Source organism: Chiloscyllium punctatum, chromosome 12, assembly GCF_047496795.1.
Source record: "Chiloscyllium punctatum isolate Juve2018m chromosome 12, sChiPun1.3, whole genome shotgun sequence".
Classification (NCBI taxonomy): domain Eukaryota; kingdom Metazoa; phylum Chordata; class Chondrichthyes; order Orectolobiformes; family Hemiscylliidae; genus Chiloscyllium; species Chiloscyllium punctatum.
This window is the reverse complement of record NC_092750.1, coordinates 8,053,572-8,065,993: the sequence shown is the minus strand read 5'-3', so window position 1 is coordinate 8,065,993 and position 12,422 is coordinate 8,053,572. Positions and strand designations below refer to the sequence as shown.

At 46.2% G+C, this 12,422-nt stretch overlaps 1 protein-coding gene across 3 annotated transcripts in view; it reads right to left on the bottom strand.

Moving 5' to 3' along the window:
• The window catches only part of LOC140483586 (plexin-A1-like), a 555,554-nt gene that overhangs the window by 436,886 nt on the left and 106,246 nt on the right, over positions 1-12,422 (bottom strand). The window lies entirely within an intron of this gene.

The following is a 12,422-nucleotide window of genomic DNA, read 5'->3' as shown; positions in this document are numbered from 1 at the left end:
AGACTACTGTTTGGGGGCCTGTAGATGACTCCAAAGAGGGTCTTTTTGCCCTTAGAATTTCTCAGCTCTATCCACACTGACTCTACATCCCCTGACTCTAGGTCCCCCCCACGCAAGGGACTGAGTATCATCCCTTACCAACAAGGCCACCCCACCCCCTCGGCCCGTCAGTCTGTCCTTACGATAGCACATGTAGCCTTGAATATTCATTTCCCAGGCCCTGTCCACTTGAAGCCATGTCTCAGTTATCCCCACAATATCGTATCTGCCAATTTCCAAAAGAGCCTCAAGCTCATCCATCTTATGTCTAATGCTTCGTGCATTCATGTATAGTATTTTTAATTTGTTACTGCCCTCACCCTTCCCATCAACCCCTATTTCACTCAACCTTTCAGCATGATCCCTTTCCGAGTTTTCTGCCTCATTGATAAAGTTGTCTTTCTTGACTTCTCTTGTTCTAACTTTCCCCTCAATTTCCTTTTTGAACATCCAGTTTGTTCCCCCCCCCCCCGCCTTAGTTTAAATGTAGCAGTGTTGCAGTAGAAAACCTGCCTGCCAGAATGCTGGTCCCTAACCTATTAAGGTGCAAACTGTCTCTCTTGTAGAATTTATGCTTACCACAAAACATACCCCAGTGATCCAAGAACTTAAATCCTTGCTTCTTGCACCAGTTCCCCAACCACACGTTCAAGTCCATTATCTCCCTGTTAATTTCCTGTGACATTTCCTGTGAACACAAACAGCTCCTTTTTATCGTCCTGCATGGTGTTCTGATTTGTGTTCAATCAACGAACAAAGTTCAGATGGAACCTGGGGACAGCCTGTACTCTGTTCCCATTGTCTCCTCCTACCTTTCAATCCCTTCAGCCCTAAGACCCAGGCCTAACTGCTTCTTGAAAGTTCTGACCTCAACCAATTTCTGTGGTGGGTGAATTCCACAAGCTCACCACTCTCTCTGTGAAGACATTGCTCCTCATCTCAGTCCTAAATCTCCAGCCCTGTATCCTTCACCTGTGACTTTGAGAGGGACAGAAAGAGAAACAAAGAAAATAGGAGGAGTAGTCCATTCAGCCCTTTGAGCCTGCTCCATCATTCCACATGCTCATGGTTGACCATCCAACTCAGTATAACGTATTGAGGCACCTCAAGTGGAATTTGGCGTTGACAGAAAAATAATTATATCTGTTGCATTTTCTGTCATTTCCAATTTGGAATGTTTGAAGCCTGTGCTGTACACCCAACACAGAGTGAAGTTTGTAAATATTCAAACTACTACGATCATACAGGTGAAACCAGGACAAGTGGGCATAGCATCAAAATTAGGGGCAGCATATTTATGACCAAATTGAGAAGGAGCTTATTCACCCAGAGAGTTGTGAATCTATGGAATTCCCTGCCCAGTGAAGTGGTTGAGGCTTCCTCAGTTAATGTCTTTAAAGCTAAGGTAGATAATGTTTTGAACAATAAAGGAATTAAGGGTTATGGAGAAAATGTGGGTATGTGGAGCTGAGTCCATGAAAAGATCAGCCATGATCTTATTGAATGGCGGAGCAGGCACCAAGGGCCAGATGACCTTCTCCTGCTCCGGGTTCTTAGGTTTGTATGTTCTAACATGCGCTTTGGGGCAATGGGTGTTGTCTGATGACCTCATCAAGGGTAGTTTGGTATTTGGTAGGTAAGGGATGAACAGACAGAAGGATTGATCACGGAGAACAAGGCAACTGAGATCCAACGGGTCAAGGGATAAGAAGGTGGTGTGAGGAATTCACATCATTGAACAGGAAAACTGTCCCACCGCCCAGGAGGGAAACACTCAGGCTGGAGAGAGAAAGAGGGCAGAGGGTCTAAACCCTCAGAATCTGATCAGGGAGATTACTGCAACTAAGCTTGTGAAGTCTGAGACTTTGGGGGGGTGGGGGGGGGGGGGTGTCAACGTTCATAAGAACATATCAAAAAGGTACAAAGACTAGGGGTCAGATGTACAGAATCATGGTATTAACATCAACAATCCATCTAATGTTGTCAGTCATGTGATCAAGCACAGCGAATCAGTAGGGAGGCAAAGCTTTAGCAGTGTCTTGACAGGCCATGTCTATAAATCAAGCTGTCCATGAACAGTTCCCATACAATGTCACTCTAGTACTTTGGGGGGCTCAATAGAATAAGACCATAAACATGCAACAAAACAATGGACTATGCTATTGGCCTCTTGTCATCACCCAGAAGCCAATTCCATCTCAGTCACAGCCACTTCTGGAGTCCTGTGTACAGTTCTGGTTCAAGGAAGGATATTATTAAATTGGAGAAGGTGCAGGAAAGATTTACAAGGACGTTACTGAGACTGGATAGTTTGAGTTATAAAGAGAAGTTGGATAGACTGGGACGTGTTTCCCTGGAGCAGAGAAGACTGAGGGGCGACCTTATAGAGGTTTATAAAATTATGAGGGGCATGGAGAGGGTGGAGAGCAAAGGCCTTTTCACCCTGGGGGTGAGGGAGTCCAAAACCAGAGGTTATAATTTTAAGGTGACAGAAGAAAGATTTAAACAGGACATGGGGTGGCCACTTTTTCCACACAGAGGGTGGTTCATATGTGAAATGAACTTCCAGAGGAACTGATAGATGCGTGTACAGTTACAACATTTAAAGGATGTTTGGATAAGTTCACGAACAGGAAAGATTTAGAGGAATATGGGCCAAATACAGGCAAATGGGACTAGTTTAGTTTAGGAAATATGATTGGCATGGACGAGTTAGGCCGAAGGGTCTGTTTCCATGCTGTTGGTCCCTATGACATTGTTACAGTCAGATCCATGTGCTGTCAGTGTTTGGCCTCCATCAAACAGACGACTGCAGCATTTCAAGAAGGCAGCTCATTATCACCCTCTCAAAGGGCAACTAGGCATGGGGCAGTGACCACTGACCCGTCTCTTATTGGTCTTGCCCCATGAGAAAACTTGGAAATGTTTCGCCGTTCCTTCGCTGTCGCTGGGTCAGAATCCTGGAATTCCCTCCCTCGTGGCATTGTGGGTCAACACATATCACATGGACTGCAGCGGGTCAAGAAAACAGCTCACCTCCCCCCCCTCCACCCTCTTATAAAGAAAAAGTGTTCTCCCTCCGAAACACAGACTGCACGAGAGAACAACTCTTGCTTTCGAATGGCTGATCAGAGCCCGTTCGGGAAGGCAATGGGTATCTTGTCAGGAATCCAAGGAGATACTGAGGCTTCAGGGAGAGCGAAGACATAGTTCCCTTCCCCACACCCTTCAAGCAAACCACCTGCCCCACGCGCGGCAGAACTGAGAGATTGCGCTGCGCTGGGCTAAGCTGCCGTCCCAGAATGGAGGGGAAAGTAAGTTACCTATCCTCAGGAGGGACTACCTGAGGAGGAGATGGGAGACGGGAGGAGGGGAGGAGAGAGGAACAAATCCCTTATTGTCACTTCCTTCCAAAGTTCAATTCCAAAAGAGAAACCAGGAAGGCAAGTGGAAGGAAAGCTCTCTACCCCAGCAAACACCCAATTAAGTTGCAAATTAGGCGACAGTACATTGAACCTAGGCTGAAAAATGGGTTGTCACATTTAGCGGCAGGATTTCCCTGTTAATAATTCTGATAAAGTAGCAAAAAGATCACATCCAATCCATCAGTCTGGCTTCCTTCATCTTCCGCATTCATGAAAGCAAGCATGTAGGAGAATCTTATTAAAAACCAATGACTAAAAGGCCGGCTGAGGAGTTTCTAATTGAACGTGGAGCAATTTTCAAACAGCTTTCCATACTGTGACTGCTGGGAGCACCTTTTATTAAAAAAAACTGGCAGCCCCTCGATGCCTGCAGAACGTACACAATCTGCTCAGTGGTGCTGTGAACATGGGACAAAAGGGAATGGGGCAGGGAGGGGAAGGAAAGGTTCCATTCAGTGTGGCTCTTCGACTATGGGGAGCTTCGTCGTGAGTGGCATCCGAGGGGAAGTCTACATTAATAATTTAACAGGGGAAGAGCAGGTGACCATCAGCAAAGGAAGAATGGGCTTGGATGTGGGGGGAAAAGGGGCAGCGGTAGGGCGAGGAATGGTTACTATAATCGTGGAGACAGCACTGGCATAGAATGTAATGCAGCGAATGGCCTTCGTGCTATAATTTACAAAGAATCCACATCGACTGCAGATGGAAGCTCACCCCCACCTTCTCAAGGGGCAACTAGGGATGGGCAATAAATGCTGGGCCCAGCCAGCAACACCCATATCCCACAAGTGAATAATAATAAAACAAAAGCAATACAACCCGACAATTTTCATTTTTTTAAAATTCAGATGTGGGATGTAGGATGTGGGTGTCACTGGCTGGGCCCAGCATTTATTGCCCGTCCCCAGTTGCCCCTTGAGAAGGTGGGGTTGACCCGCTTTCTTGAACTGCTGCAGTCCACCTGCTGTGGGTTGATCCAAAATGCCCTTAGGGAGCAAGTTCCAGGATTTTGACCCGGCGACAGCAAAGGAACAACAATATGCTTCCAAGTCAGGTTGGGAATGGCTTGATGGGGAACTTGCAGGGGGTGGTGTTCCCACGTATCTGCTGCCCTTCTCCTTTTAGGTGGGAGTGGTTGTGCATTTGGAAGGTGTTGCTATTCATGCACAGGAAGTACATGTCACTGGCTAGGCCAGCATTTATTGCCCATCCCTAATTGCCCATCGGGCAGTTAAGAGTCAACCATATTGCTGTAGGTCTGGAGTCACATGTAGGCCAGACTGGGTAAAGATGGCAGTTTCCTTCCCTAAAGGACATTAATGAACCTGAAGGGTTTTTCTGACAATTGACAATGGATTCATGATCATCATTAATCTCTTAATTCCAGATTTTTATTGATTTCAAATTCCACCACCTGCCGTGGCGGGATTCAAACCTGGGTCCACAGAATATTATCTGGAATAATTTAATTGATATTCTTGGGATTAATTGTCTACTGATAATACCACTAGGCCACTGTCACCCCAAATTTACTGAACCTGTTCATTGGGAAACAGTTTAATAATGACACAAAACTGGAACTCAAGAATCACTTTTTAATTAAACAAAAGTTGGGGGGGGGGGGAAAGAGTGCCAAATTAAGATAGAGATGAGGTGAAATTGTTTCCCTCAAAAGTGTGAGAGGTTGTACAACTCGCTGCAGGGAAATCAATCTTTGAATTCTTTTTAAGTCAGTTGGGGAGAAAATCTTGAGGAAGAGGTGGGGAAAAGGTTACAGGGAATGTGGAGTACTCATGATCTTACTGACTGGTGAAGCAGACTCGAGGGGCTGAATGGCCTACTCCTGTTCCTAATTTATAAATTACAAAGACTGTAGCCCGCAATAACGAAAGTTTGGTGAAGGGGGAGTACAAGGGTAGAAGTGGGGGATGGTGTTAAAGAAAGGTGTATGGAGTTCTGGAGTGAACGGCACTGAACAGACCATTCGGCCCATTGACCCTGTTCTGGTATTAAAGCTGGGCATAAGCTTCCTCTCACCATTTCGGACCTCATCCTTCAACATGTTCGCCCTCACCCACCTTCCCCTTAACATCATCAACTCAATGAGTCCCCACCCCATGGCTTTCACCTTCTCACCATTTTCTGAGTAAAAGGGATTTCTCCCAAATTAGCCACCGGTTTTAGGAGGGCCATGCCCTCGCACCAGGATGCACTATAGGACCAGCTGTTCGACCACGTGATACTTCACTGGGGAATGCCATTCCAAACCTCTCTCCTCCGCAGAGACAGAACGTGGTCAGTGAGGGGTGGAGATGTGCTCTCGCATGATCTGCTGTCCAGCTTATTCTGACCATCTCTCCAGGAGGTGCAAGGACAAGCCTTGGGGAATCAAAGGCCACTGTGTTGTTCAGCCTTTGCACAGCGTGTGGTCTATTTACAGTGCACCAGGAGCTGGTCTGTCACAACATGCCGAGCACTAGTTTATGAATGAAAACTGTTCAAAAGTCAACCATACAGAACGTGATTTCAATCTCACTGAACGTTGCTCCGTTCAGATAACAATCTTCATCTTTATGGCTGGAAGGAGGAGGACATCAAGGTACAGACTGAGCAAACATTATTATTACTGCAAACTGATCCCCTTATCTGGAACCACAGACTCTGATACGATGGAGGCAACAGAATCTTGACTTGATCCGGTCTTTCTGTTATGACTGTAACATTCTGGAATTATTTTTTTCTTCTTGGCCAGCATTTATTACCTGTCCCTGGTTGCCCCTTGAGAAGGTGGGGGTGAGCTGCCCTCTTGAACTGCTGGAGTCAATGTGCTGTAGGTAGACCCACAATGCCCTCAGGGAGGGAATTCCATGACTTTGACCCAGTGACACTGAAGGATGGCGATATATTTCCAAGTCAGGACGGTGAGTGGCTTGGAGGGGAACTTGTAGGGGAGTGGTGTTCCCATGTATCTGTTGCCCTTGTCCCTCTGGATAGAAGTGGTCGTGGGTTTTGGAAGATAATAACCTCTCAATTCACCACATTCGCTCTGTGCGGATACTGTCCAGCCAGCTGAGTAATTCCGACTAATTTCCATATTTTCTGCCTTCTCCTTCCCATTCCCATCCTCTCCGATCACTTCACGCAATTCCAACCCTCAACTTCGCTGTCACCTTGGCGAAAGTGAGGACTGCAGCTGCTGGAGATCAGAGTCGAGAGTGGGGTGCTAGAAAAACACAGCAGGTCAGGCAGCATCCGAGGAGCAGGAGAGTCGATGCAAAAGCTTGGTCAATCTCGTTTACGTGTTCACCTGTTATGTCTACGATAGAGTCCAAGAGCAGTTCATAAAGTTCCAACTGGGCTCCGACCAAGGAGTTACACAGGTATTACATAACCCCTTTACTCTTCAATTCAATCCCTTTGTACAGCTTCTTTCACCAACTGCCCTCCCAAAGTACTTTGAAGCCACAAACAAATGCATCTTTTTGAAATGTATTCATGAAAGCCATGGTGCAGAGGAGCCGGTGTTGGACTGGGGTGGACAAAGTTAAAAATCACCCAACACCAGGTTATAGTCCAACAGGTTTATTTGGAAGCACTAGCTTTGAGAGTGCTGCTCCTTTATCAGGTGGTTATCACAATCATCTGATGAAGGAGCAGCGCTCCGAAAGCTAGTGCTTCCAAATAAACCTGTTGGACTATAACATGGTGTTGTGTGATTTTAACTGTATTCATGATGATAATGTTGAAAAAGGCATAAAACAGTCTCTGCACAGCAAGCTCCCACACTATGATGTGTTTTTTAGTGACATTAGCTGGAGGAATGACAAGGAATATGGGCTTGAGGATGGGGGACGTGGGTAACACTATCCTGCTCTCCTTTTTCGCAGTTGCCCAGTCTTAGCATACGCTCTGTTTTAAGATGGCCCGACTCAAGCAGTCCACTGTGGGCGAGAGAGCCAGCTGAAGCCACACACCACCCTGGGGCCATGGCAGCTGCATCAACCCTTTTAAGGGAATTGCTTTCCCAAGTCATATCAATTGTCGTGTGAGCTAGCAGTTTTACAACAGACTTGAACAGGTTCCAAAAGGATTAAAAACCTGTGGTAGATTGGTCACATCACTCGTTGGATTAAAAAGCATCAATACCCACCCAGAGGACAGAGGGGACAGTAGCGATACTCAAGGTTAAAGCAGCCTCATCGGATGTAGGCATGTAATAAATGTAATGAAATCTGATTTGTACACACAGCAGACAGTCCCGCGGCTGCCCATCACAATGAAGAAGACACTGCATACTGACCAAGATCTACAGAAATAATTCAACAGCCTCAGGAGCTGCAAACTTACACCCATTGCTTTTTCCAAACACTTCGCAAAGGTAGCAGACTCCTCTGAAACAGTGTGACTCCCTCCCTGCTCTGTCCCTCCCTCCCTTTCCACTCATTCTACAAGGTGGCCACAAACAGACCTCCCAAACCTCATCCTGCTCTTTATCTGCAAATGCATGCAGCAACTGCCTTTTGGCTATTGAACTGCAGAATGCTTCATTGCTTCATCCAAAGTTTATAGGTGCAGGGTTTCCCAAAGCTTGAGTACACGCACCAACAGCTTCTTCCACTCTGTTATTCAACTGCTGAATGGACCTCTCTAATTTCAAATCAGAGGTTGATTTTCTACACCTTCTATGCAGCTGTAACTTTGTAAGTCTCACTCTGTTCAATCACCCTATGATCTGTATATACTTGAATGTTATGATCTGCCTGTACTGCTCACAAAACAAAACTTTTCTCTGTACTGAGGTATATGTGATAACAATAAACCAAATAGAGTCCCCACTTCCCTGCATACCCCTCCAGTGGGATGGGTGGGGGAAGAGGTGATTGAGTATTAATCAATCTCCAGGTGAAAGTAGCAAGGGTTATTTAAGAATAAGGATTTTTTTCTTGTCACTCTCTTCAAACAGTTCTCTTTACCAGGTGTGAAAATATTGAGGGATTGGGGGATTTATGGCATCCCCTGTAGCAATGACCCAGCAAAGAGCATCCCACCCAATCCTCATACTCATCAAAACTAACTCAACTAGCCTCCACATCCCCAGGAACCATGGGGCAATTTCCCATGGCCAATCCACCAAACCTGCACATCGCTGGACCATGGGAGGAAACCGGAGCACCCAGAGGAAACCCATACAGACACGGGGAGATCATGCAAACTCTATGCAAACAATCAGCCAAGGGTGGAATCAAACCTGGTGCTGTGTGGCAGTGTTTTTTAATCACTGAGCCACCATGCTGCCCATTGTTGCTTGGCCAACAGCCAAGTATCACCCATTTGGGTAATAACTCTTTCTGCTTTCCTTATTGGTAAGCTGGCAGGACATCATGTGGCGTTAGCTGACCAATAGCTATAGCATGGTGGGGCTGGTCACAAGTTCATAAGATAGGAGCAGAATTAGGCCATTTGGCCCACTGAGTCTGCCCCACCATTTGATCATGGCTGATATGTTCCTCACCCCCATTTTCCTGCCTTCTCCCCATACCCCTCCAACCCATTAACAAGTAAAAATCTGTCTAACTCCTCCTTAAATTTACTCACTGTCCCGGCATCCACCACACTTTGGGGTCGGGAATCCCACAGATTCACACCCCTTTGGGAGAAGTGGTTTCTCCTCAACTCTGTTTTAAATTTGCTCCCCCTTATCCTAAGACTATAACCTCTCATCCTAGAATGCCCCACAACAGGAAGCATCTGCTCCCCGTCTATTTTATCCACATCTTTTATTATCTTGAATACCTCAGTTTGATCTCCCCTCATTCTTCAAAATTGCATTGTATAGGCCTGAACTGTTCAATCTCTCCTTATTCCACAAAACCCTCATCTCTGGGATCATATGATGAAACCTCCAGAAATACGTGTGCTCACAGTTGACAACTTGACTCATTAGTTCACTGTCTCCTTGCCCCACCCCCATGAGTGATTCCTTCACTCCCATAGAGTTAGCAAGGCCTGGTTTCTATTGCAGTTTCCCCGATGATTCCTGGACAGGATGGCAGGGAGACCGTATTGTGAACTAATATTGGTCTCCTTAAAGCAACCCAGAGTCATCCTGAGCCACTGGGAGGGCAGTTAAGAGTCAATCACATCGGTGTGCGGGGTCAGGGGTCACACCCGTGGCCAGCAGGTTTCATAGAAACATAGAAGACAGGAGCAAGAGTAGGCCATTCAGCCTCTTGAGCCTACCCTGGAAGGTCAATGATTCCGTATCCGTCTGCACCTTTCCGGCTCACACCCACTTTTAACATTCCAGATTCTGAAGCAGCAATGACAGGATTTGAGCTCACCTTCCCTGGGTGATTAGCTTCATGCCCTCTGGATCCGTGTAGTATCCATGGAACATAGAAAATAGGAACAGGAGTAGGCCATTCAGCCTTTTTAAACCTGCACCATCATTCAATATGATCCTGACTGATGCTTCCACTCGGTCCCTGTTCCCACCTTTTCGCCATACCCTTTGACCCCTAAGTGCTACATCCATCTCTTTCTTGAAAACAGTCAATGTTTTGGACTCATCTGCTTTCTATGGCAGAGATTTCCACAGGCTCCACACTCTCTGGGTGAAGATATTTCTCCTCATCTCAGTCCTACCCCGTATCCTTTGGCTGCAACCCCTGGTCTTGACTCCCCATTCATCAGGAACATCTTTCCTGTGTTTACTCTGTCTAGTCTAATTAGAATTTTACAGGTTTCTGTAAGATTCCCCTTCATTCTTCTAAACTCCAGTGAACAGAGTCCGGTCTGATCCATCGGTGATGGAAGAGTCTCAGGTGAGGCAACTGAGTAATTGAAAGAGACAAGACTGCGCAACAAGAATCTCACGGGATGGGGCTGATAAGGGAAAAAAAACCTGAGCCCAGCTAGACACATGTCTCCCACACCACTCAGCTACAATAAACCTGCTATTTGCATTCCACATAACAAGGGAGAGGGAAGGAGCTGGGAAATTAAGTGAAATTTAATCCTAATTGGTGTGATGTCAATCCCAACTCCTTTGACTTACACCTCCAATTCTCGGCCTTCCCCATAACATGGCAGTGGGTCTATTCACAAGGCCTTACCCAGTCTGTGCAGAGACTGCAACGTATTCCAGTGCAGAATGTGCAATTACAATACAGGGATGTAGCTTATGTGGAATGTTCCGAAACATCTGTTTCTGTTCAGGAAGATAACTGTTTTCCATCGAAACCGAGTGGCCCAACTAAAGTAGGCTGGCTTTAATTATCTTTAACGTCATTTTTAAAACTGAAAGTCACAGAAAAACTTCAGTCATTACCAGAAAATTGGCTATCCTGACTGTAAGTCAACCCAAGAGGGTCAGTATAGAAAATGCAGGATCCAGGCAATGAGGTCAAGGCCTGCAACCTGCCTGAGGCCTGCATTCCAGTACCACCTCCTTCACGCCACCTCAGGGGCCTCAGTGTGAGCCCCTTTTCCATCCCCAACCACCAATAGGACAGGCCTGAGGCCTACATTCCAGCACACCCTCCTTCATGCAGGCTCAGGGGCCTGAGTGTGAGCCCCTTCTCCATCACCAACCACCACCAACACAGGCTTGAGGCTTGTGTGAGCTCACAACCTGTAATCCACTCACTCATTCCCAATGAGCTCAAGTCAATACCCTCCCCCGAAGCCTTGGAAATCTTTATCTTTGTTATTTTTTTTTCCACACGGTGACTCAGACCCCCAACGCCACAACCTAAAGTTTGATCCGACAGCTGAGTTTGGTACATGATGGGAGGAGCAGGTCATGAATGTGTACAAAAGAACACCACTGGGGCTAATTCAGAATACATTACCATCTGCATACCTCAGTCCAGAATCAGGTACAACTAGAGAATGGGCACAGAACAGTCCATCAGCACTCTGTGCCTCGCTGGAAACTGAACAGTTCATCCAATTCGCTTATATTTTCCATTCCATCTCACATTCTTCTGTATTTATCCACTTCCCTTTGAAAGGCTATTGCTCCCACTGCTGTTTCTAGCAGAGAGAGTGCTACATTCCAGCCAACTAAACTGTTGTTTCAGCTGGAATACCAAAGATTCTCAACCAACATATGGGACAAAGCAGTTCCCTTGCATTGCTTCCTCACCAACCACCTCCCATATCTGCTCCGTCCTCCACCCACGCTCAGTCACAACAATGTGTACCATCTACAAGATCCATTGCAGCAATTCACCAAAGTTACTTCAACTGTACTTTCCAAACCTACAGTTTTGAATATCTACAAAGTCAAGGGCAGCAGATATGGAATAAACTAACAGAGGACGTGATACATGTAAGTGCAATTACAATATTAACAAGACATTTGGACAGGTACCTGAATAGGAAAAGGTTAGGAGGGATATGGGCCAAAGGCAGACAAATGGGACTAGTTTAGTTTGGGAAACATGGTTGGCATAGACAAGTTGGACCGAAGGGTCTGTTTCCATGCTGTATGACTATGATTCAACGAGGTACATGGGAACACCACCCCCTGCAGGTTCCCCTCCTAGCCACTCACAATCCTGACTTGCAAGTATATCGCCATTCCTTTGCTGTAATTGAGAATCTGGAAAATCCTGGAATTTCCTCCCTAAAGGCATTGTGGGTCACATAGACTACAGCGGTTCAAGGAGGCAGCTCACCCACACCTTCTGAAGGACAACTAGGGATGGGCAATAAAGGCTGGCTCATCGACATCCCACAAACAAATAAAAAAGGCTGGGCATTAATGGCTATGCATTTAAGAAGAAGGTTGGCCATGAATTCATTAGATGGTGGAGAAGGCTTGAGGGGCCGAATGGTCTACTTCTGCTGTTATTTCATTGTTTTTGCAACTCAAGTTACCTCCACAGCCTTTGTTAAGTGAAAAGCAAAAGCCATCTCATTACATTAGGAGTGCAGTTCACCAGAGTTGTA